We start from the raw sequence: 9,251 nt of genomic DNA on the forward strand, positions 1-9,251 counted from the left end.
CTGTGGAGTGCTCAGGGCATGTTGGAACACAAAAAACAGGGCCATACAATGCAGCTGAGGAAGTCTCCAGGTGTAACGATTTTTCATGCCAATGGACTCAGGCTTCCAACGCCGAGGGAGTGGGACTGTCTCTGTGCATCAACTTTTCCACTTAAATCTCCTTCATGCACAAGTGTCTTTGTGCACACTCATCTATGAATAGATGAAAGCGCACATAGACAATTGTCATCCTCGGTTACCGAGAGACTACTACTATTACTATATATATATAGAGAGAAAGAACATTAATACACTGTAAGGATAAACAGGTTGATGATAGGAAATACTCAATTCTTACATGCATTGAAATTGAGTCAAAGAGGGAAAAATAATCCAAACCTTTGCTGCAGAGAATTGATTTGTGTCCTATAGGGAACTAGAAGAGTAACAAATGGACTGTTGGGGAGGGAAGGAATACAAGGGAGGGGGGTAGTTTAAAAAGACAGTAAAGAAAATAAGAGGGGAATAAGAAGGGAGGGGTTAGAAAGGGAAGTAAAATAAAGGTGGGAATTAGGGGGACCAATTAAAAACAAAACATTGGTGAAAAGGGAAATAGTGAAATAAGAAAGGGCAGGACTAGGAGTGGAAATCAAAACGATGGAAAATAACAGTTGGTAGACACGTAGGGTAAAAGTAAGAGGATGGAGCCAAATCTTTTGGGTCTCAACTGATTAAAAGAAGGCAGGAGTTGCAATGATGATATCTGACAAAGCCAAAGTAAAAATAGATCTAGTGAAAAGGAATAGGGAACATAATTACATCCTGATGAAAGTCAGGATAGACAGTGAGGAAATATCTCTACTCATCATGTATGCACCAAATGGCATAGCATCCAGATTTCTAAAGGAGAGACTAGTGGAGCTCAAGGATGAAATAGATAGAAAAACTCTACTAGTTGGAGACATGAACCTTCCTCTATAAGAACTAGTTAAATCAAACCAAAAAATAAATAAAGAAGAGGTAAGAAAAGTGAATACAATCTTTAAAAAATTTAGAATTAGGAGATATGGGGAGAAAAATAAATAGGGACAAAAAGTAATATAGCTGTGCAGCATATGGTACATTCACAAAGATTGACCATGTACTAGGGCATAAAAACATTACAAACAAGTGCAAAAGACCAGAAATAATAAATTCAACCTTCTTAGTCAACAATGCAATGAAAATAATAATTAGGAAGGGAACATAGAGAGGCAAATCAAAAATTGATTGGAAATTAAACAATATGTTTCCCCAAATTCAGTTAGTTAATGAACATTACATCCTTTCAAAATCTATGGGATGCAGCCAAAGGCAGGGAAAGAATATGATCCTTGTAATGAAGGAATAATGTTCTAAATTGACTAAATAAATTTGAAAAAATTAAAAATAGAAAAATAAATTAAAAAAGGAAGCTATGCTTATTCTGGCAAATGTTACCAATCTAAAAAAGGTACAGAAATGTTCACTCAAAATTGTTCAAAGAGAAGTAAATCTACATTCAAAAGGAAAAAAATTAACATCAAGGTAGCTTGAAGAAATATACTTAGATGGTAGAGCAACAAATTGTTTATGATGATATATTAAAAAGTAAAAAAAAAGCTAGGTGTTAAAAATGGAGATAATACTAAAAGAAACGGGAAAAGAGAAAAATGGGACAAATATATATTTCATAATGTAGTGCACAGAGGAGGGGAGTACAAAGGGGAGAGAAGACCAATACAATGGAAGGGTGGAAGAGATTGGCTCCAGGAGCCAAATAAATTGTACAAAAATTCAAGCCATACCCCAATTGATAAATGGGCATGGGACATGAATATGCAGTATTCAGAAAAGAAATCAAAATTATCAATAAACATGAAAAAGGTTTCTAAATTTCTCATTATTAGAGAGGTGCAAATCAAAACAACTCTGAGGTACCAACTCTCACCTAGAACATTGGCTAATATAACAGAAAGGGAAAGCCATCTGGAAACAGAAATTAGTGTCTTGAAAACCAAAATTAATTAGCTTGAAAATGAGGCAAATGAGATGAAAGATCAGAAGGAGAAGGATGACCAAAATGCCAGGGATGAAATTCAGTCTTTAAAAACTAGAATCCAACAACTAGAAGCAAATGACTTCACAAGGCAACAGGAAACTATAAAACACAATCAAAAGAAAGAAATATTTGAGGAAAATAGGAAACACCTCATCCGCAAAATTGAAGATTTAGAAAACAGGTCCAGGAGAGAAAACTTAAGAATCATTGGTATACGGGAAGATAATGATAAAAGAAATAGCTTGGACATCATTCTATAGGAAATTATACAAGAAAATTGCCATGACATTCTAGAGTAAGAAGGAAAAGTGGAGATTGAAAGAATCCACAGATCACCTCCTATTCTTAATCCCCAACTGAAATCTCCCAGAAATGTTATAGTCAAATTTAAGAACTACTAGACCAAGGAAAAAATATTACAATCTGCTCAGAAGAAGTAATTCAGATACCATGGAACTACAGTGAGGATGACACAGGATCTGGCTGCATCTATACTAAAGGACTGAAAGGCATGGAATATGATATTCCAGAAATCAAGGGAACTATGTCTACAACCAAGAATCAAATATCCAGCAAAAATGACTATATTCTTACAGGGGATAATATAGACATTTAATAAAATAGAAGACTTCCAAAGATTTGTAAAGAAAAGACTGGACTTGAACAGAAAATGTGATGCCTAAACACAGAACTCAAGAGAATCACCAAAAGTTACTTAAGAAAGGGGAAAAAAACAAAAAAAAAAAATAAAAACTTTTTAAAGGACCCACTAAGTTAAAATGATATGTATCCCTACAAGAAAAGAGGATATTGGTAACTCTTAAAAAAATGTTATTATCACCTCTGTAGTTAGAAGAATTATACTTAAAGTGAACAGTGACAAACTGTATAGGTTTAAATGCCTAGACACAAATATGTATCTGTGTATCTATATCTATATCTATATCTATAGTGATAGCTATAGCTATACCTATAGATATACCTATATCAATATCTGTATCTATATACAACTAGCAGAAAAAATAAGTTAAAACTAAGGCATATGGTAAAAGAAACAGAATGGGGCAAATTTATATGTCATAAAGAAGCACATGGAGAGAGTAGCAGAGAACACCAATACACTGGAAGGGTAATGAGGTTGGATAAAGGAAATACTTAATTCTTACATGCATTAAAATTGATTCAAAGAGTGAAGAACAATCCAATCCTTTGGGGCAGAGAATTGCTTCTAACCCAATAGAGAAGTAGAAGTGTAACAAATGGAATGATTAGGAGGTAAACAATACAAAGGAGGGAGAGTGTGTGGGTAGTTTAAAAAGACAGTACAGAAAATAAGTGGGGGATAAGAAAGGAGGGGAGAAAAGGGAAGTAAAATAAGAATGGGAATTAGGGGGAATTATGAAAAAGAAAATACTGGTATAGAAAGACATAGTGAAAGAAGAAAGGTCAGGAGTAGGAGTGGAAATCAAAAACACTGGAAAATACACAGCTGGTAATCATTACTTTGAATGTAAGAAAATAACAGAGTGGATTAGAAGGCAAAATACTACCGCATGTTCTCTACTAGAAAAACACATAGGAAGGTAGACACACATAGGGTAAAAGTAAGAGGATGGAGCTAAATCTATTGGGCCTCAACTGATAAAAAGAAGGCAGGAGTCACAATCGTGATATCTGACAAAGCCAAAGTAAAAATAGATCTAGTCAAAAGAGACAGGGAAGGTAACTGCATCCTGATAAAAAGTAGTATAGACAATGAGGAAATATCAGTACTCAACATGTATGGACCAAATGGCATAGCATCCAAATTTCTAAAGGATAAACTAGTGGAACTCAAGTATAAATTAGATAGAAAAACTATACTAGTGGGAGACCTGAAACTTCCTCTATCAGAACTAGATAAATCAAATGAAAAAACAAAGAGGAAAGAGAAGTGAATGAAATCTTAGAAAAATATATGATTAGGAGGAAAATTGGGAGATATGTAGAGAAAAATAAATAGAGACAAAAAGTAATACACCTTTTCAGCAGCATATGGTACAGTCACAAATATTGACCATGTTCTAGGGCATAAAAAACATTGCAAACCAGTGGAAAAGAGCAGAAATAATACATGCAACCTTTTCAGATCACAATGCAATGAAAATAATAATTTGTTAGGATACATGGAGAGGTAAATAAAAAAAAAAATTAATTGGAAATTAAATAACATGATTCTCCAAAATCAGTTAAAGAACAGATTATAGAAATAATAATTTCACTGAAGAAAATGACAATAATGAGACATCCTTTCAAAATCTATGGGCTGCATCCAAAGCAATACTTAGAGTGAAATTTATATCCTTGGGTTCATGTATTAACAAATTAGCAGAGCAGAGATCAATGAACTGGGCATGCAAATTAAAAAAAAAGCCCTAGAAATTGAACAAATTAAAAATATTCAGATGAAAATTAATTACAGATCCTAAAATGTAAGGAGAAATCAATAACATAAAAATTCAAAGAACTACTGATTTAATAAATAAGACTATATGCTGGTACTTTGAAAAAAAAAACAAATAAAATAGACAAAGCACTGGTCCATCTAATTAAAAAAAAGGAAAGAAGAAAACCAAATTGACCATATCCAAGATGAAAAGGGAGATCTCACCTCTAATGAAGAGGAAATTAAGGTCATGATTAAAAATTATTATGCCCAATTATATGGCAATAAATATCTTATCAGATATTTGGGAAAGGAAAGATTTTAAGACCAAGTAAGCTTTGGAAAAATTACAAAATAAAATAAATATAAAACCAAATTATTTTAATTACATTTAATTAAAAAGTTTTTGTACAAACAAAACCAATGCAACCAAAATTAGAATGGAAGCAACAAATTGGGAAAACATCTTCATAATAAAAACCTCAGACAAAGGTCTAATTTTTCAAATTTATAAGGATCTAAATCAATTCTACAAAAAAGCAAGGATTCCCCAATTGATAAATGAGCAAAGGACATGAATAGGCAATTTTCAGATTAAGAAATCAAAACTATCAATAAGCAAAACTATCAGTAAGTGTTCTAAATATCTTATAATTAGGGAGATGCATATCAAAACAACTATGAGGTAAATTTGCCTACTTTTCCCATTTATAGAAACTTTTATAATAATCATCTTTAAGCATACTGAGGGCATCTTTAGTGAAGACATTTAAAACAGGCAAATGTGGAAATAAGTAATATTTCACAGTGAAACACATCTTTACCCTGACAAAGATATTTAAAAATATTAAAAAAGAAGATGTGACAGATGAGATAACATTATTTCATAACCTTTTCCTCATACGTTCAAAATCAGATAAGGTGATATTCCCTAGAACAAAAAGATTGCCAATATGATAATGAAGATTCAGTGTAGAGGGAAAAATGAAAAGACAATTCTTATGCAAAGTAAGGCTCTTGCTCATCCTCTGTCAAACCCTGAAATACTTCAAAGCCCCATTGAAAATATCTGTTATCACTTAAAATATTTTCCCTGACCACCTATCCGTGGGATACTAAGTGGGTGTTTTAGAGTCAGATTATACAATGCAACAAGATAGGCACATTATGAAACATGGCTTTTAATATGCATGTCTGAGAAAGAGTAAAAATTGATGTGTTGGATCTAAATTGAATTGAAAAATTACAATAGGATTGATTGCCTTCAGGAGGACTGAAAATTATTTAAGATACTGTACTTACCCAAGAAACAAATCTTTTCAACACCAATATTCTACTCATATGTTCATTGGGGAATACAACAAACAAACTGGTCTTTCAAGAATAAAATGGGTGTTATCACTCTTTTACAGATGAGAAAATTGAGGCTCTTAATGACTGGTTGAAGGTTGTACTGCTAATAAGTCTGAAACAGGGTTGGAAATAAGGTCTACACAGCTGCAAATCCCATGTATTAAAATATTGTTATTTTTATTAAATAGCAATCTCTGACATAATATTTATTTTACCATTTCTAATTCTAAGTAACTGAATGTATTCCCATTATATTGTGTCCTAAAACAAGTAGAATTAGAGTGTTTGGACATTTTCTCTCAGATATTCATGTATATGAAATTTGATTCTTAAATACTGATTTGACTACTATCTAAGAGTTTGCATGATTTAAATAGGTAATCATTGTAGTCAGGGAATGATGTTTGTGATCATAGGAATTCCATTTAAAATGTACTTCCCTGGGAATTTTATTTTGTGGAATTAAGATATATTAAGAAAGCAAAATAATCTAAAGCACATATTCTAGAACCTAGCAGGAAATTGAACTGTGTGTTGCTCCCTAACTATAAAACAGTGAGAAGAAAAAAGAAACACATTTCTATTAGCTAATGATTTTTCTATTTACCCTCTTCTACTCATATATTTACTAAATTCTTAACCTAATGAGAGAATAAATTTTAATAGAAGCAATTATACTCTATTCTATATTACACAGTAGGATACACAATTCAAACTGTAACAATACATAACCAGATAATATAATTACAGAAAAAGACTAAGATGAACAATGCTTAGTTGCATATATTTCACCTCTTCATTTAGAAGAGACCAAGGCAAAGTTTATATTCACATTTTGCAACTTTGGAATAATATTTTCTATCTATGTTACAGTAGAAAGGCTGCTGGCCTGTTAGAGGAACACAAAAATGTATTCATACAAGGTTTTCATAGAGTTCAAATGGACTCTGAACTTCTATCACTTGTATAGGGATGAGAAAGATAAAAATCAAAACAAGTAGAGAAATGCAAGACCCTTGAATATTCCCACTAAATGAACTAATAAAAGCATTCATTCTGAATGGGAATTTTTTTTTTTTGTTAAAAAATCACCATGACTCTGGAATGTATAATTAAGAAGTAATTTATTTTAACATTACATATAAATATTAATCAATTTGTTCATTTTATTACAAAGGCAATACTAAATGCAAACATGTTTAATCTTTGCCACACACTGAAAAAGATTAGACTATATCATAATTTTCCTGAGGACAGGGGCTATATCTTACCTCATATTTCTCTCCTTTGGCACTGGATTTTGCACATGTATGTTTCATAAATGCTTGTTGATTTATGAATGAATCAGAGAGACAAAATTTTGGCAATATACAATATGATACCTAATGATAATGGAATACCTTTGTAAATGTATTAATACATTTGTAATTTGTAAGTACATTTGTAATGTAATTGTAAATGTATTAATACAGTTTTACATTACTTAAACTTTTCCCTTCCATTTCTTCCCCCCCTCTCTGATGATACTTAAAAAATACTTATTTAAGACAAGATAAAAAGAAGAGAAAAAATAAGTAAAGTTTATTAGTAGAAAAAAATTAAATATATACTATGTTCCACACCTGGGCACCTCCCATATATGTTAAAGAAAAGGAAAGGTATATTTTCACTTATCTTCTTTGGAGCCAAAGTTTTTGTTTGTAATTTAATGATATTCAACTCTTAAATTTTTTTTTAATCTAGTAGTGATAATGCAGAATATTGTATAGTACTATAAATGAATTAGAAAGTTATAAATGAAAACATTAATAGGTAGGAGGACTAGGAATGACTTCAATGGTGGCCCATTACCTGAGTCTTTAATTACCAAGGCATTTATAAAATTTACAAAAACTTCTCACTATTCAGATTTTTTTTCTTTTCATACTTGGAACTTTTTTAGAGAGTAATAACTTGTGAAGATCTATATTTTGTGAATGTCTATAAAGAAGACAAATAAAAGATTGATTATAGAGGACAGAACTTGGAGAAATAGTCCAACTTAAAGATTAGGTTAAACTGACCTTACATAGTGACTCTATGAATGGAATAAAAGGGTCTTTCCTAAAAATAATAAACAGTATATATCTAAAACCATCAGCAAACACTATCTGCAATTGGGATAAACAAGAAACCATCCCAATAAGATCAGGAGTGAAACAAGGATGCCCATTATCACCTCCATTATTTAACATTATGCTAGAAGCACTACTAGTAGCAATTAGAGAAGAAAAAGAAATTGAAGGTATTAAAATAGGCAAGGGGGAGACCAAGATATCACTCTTTGCAGATGACATGATGGTCTACTTAAAGAATCCTAAAGAATCAACTAAAAAGCTAGTCAAAATAATCAACAATTTTAACAAAGTTGCAGGATACAAAAAAAAATCATTAGCATTTCTATATATTTCCTACATTTCTCAGCACTAAGAATTAGAAAGAGAAATTCCATTTAAAATAACCTTACAGTATAAAATAATTAGGAATCTATCTGCCAAAACAGACACCAGAACTATATGAACACAACTACAAAACACTCTCCACACAATTTAAACTAGATCTAAGCAATTGGAAAAACATTGATTGTTTATGGGTAGGATGAGCTAACAAATAAATAAAAATAACAATTCTACCCAAATTAATTTACTTATTTAGTGCCATATTCATTGAATTACCAAAAAACATTTTTACTAAATGAGAAAATATCCATAACAAAGTTCATTTGGAAGAACAAAAGATCAATGATATCCAGGGAAATAATGAAAAAAAAATGTGAAAGATGATGGCCTTGCAGTCCCAGATCTCAAACTATACTATAAATCAGTGGTCATCAAAACAATTTGGTACTGGCTAAGAGACATAAAGGAGGACAAATGGAATAGATTTGGGGTAAGTGAACTCAGAAAGACAGTCTATGATAGGCACAAATATCCCAGCTTTGGGGACCAAAATGCACTATTTCATAAAAACTACAGGGAAAATTGGAAGACAGTATGGGAGAGATTAGGTTTGGATCAACATCTTATACCTTACACCAAGATAAACTCAGAATGGGTAAATGACTTGAATATAAAGAAAGAAACTATAAGTAAATTAGGTGAACACAGAATAGTATACATGTCAGATCTTTGGGAAAGAAAAGATGTTAAGACCAAGCAGGAGTTAGAAAAAATCACAAAATGTAAAATCAATAATTTTGATACATTAAATTAAAAAGTACAAACCAAACCAATGCAACCAAAATTAGAAGGGAAGCAAAAAATTGGGAAATAATCTTCACAACAAAAACCTCTGATGAAGTTCAAATTACTCAAATTTATAAAGAATTAAATCAACTGTACAAAAAAGCATGTCATTCTCCAATTGATAAATGGG

Source organism: Monodelphis domestica, chromosome 6, assembly GCF_027887165.1.
Source record: "Monodelphis domestica isolate mMonDom1 chromosome 6, mMonDom1.pri, whole genome shotgun sequence".
Classification (NCBI taxonomy): domain Eukaryota; kingdom Metazoa; phylum Chordata; class Mammalia; order Didelphimorphia; family Didelphidae; genus Monodelphis; species Monodelphis domestica.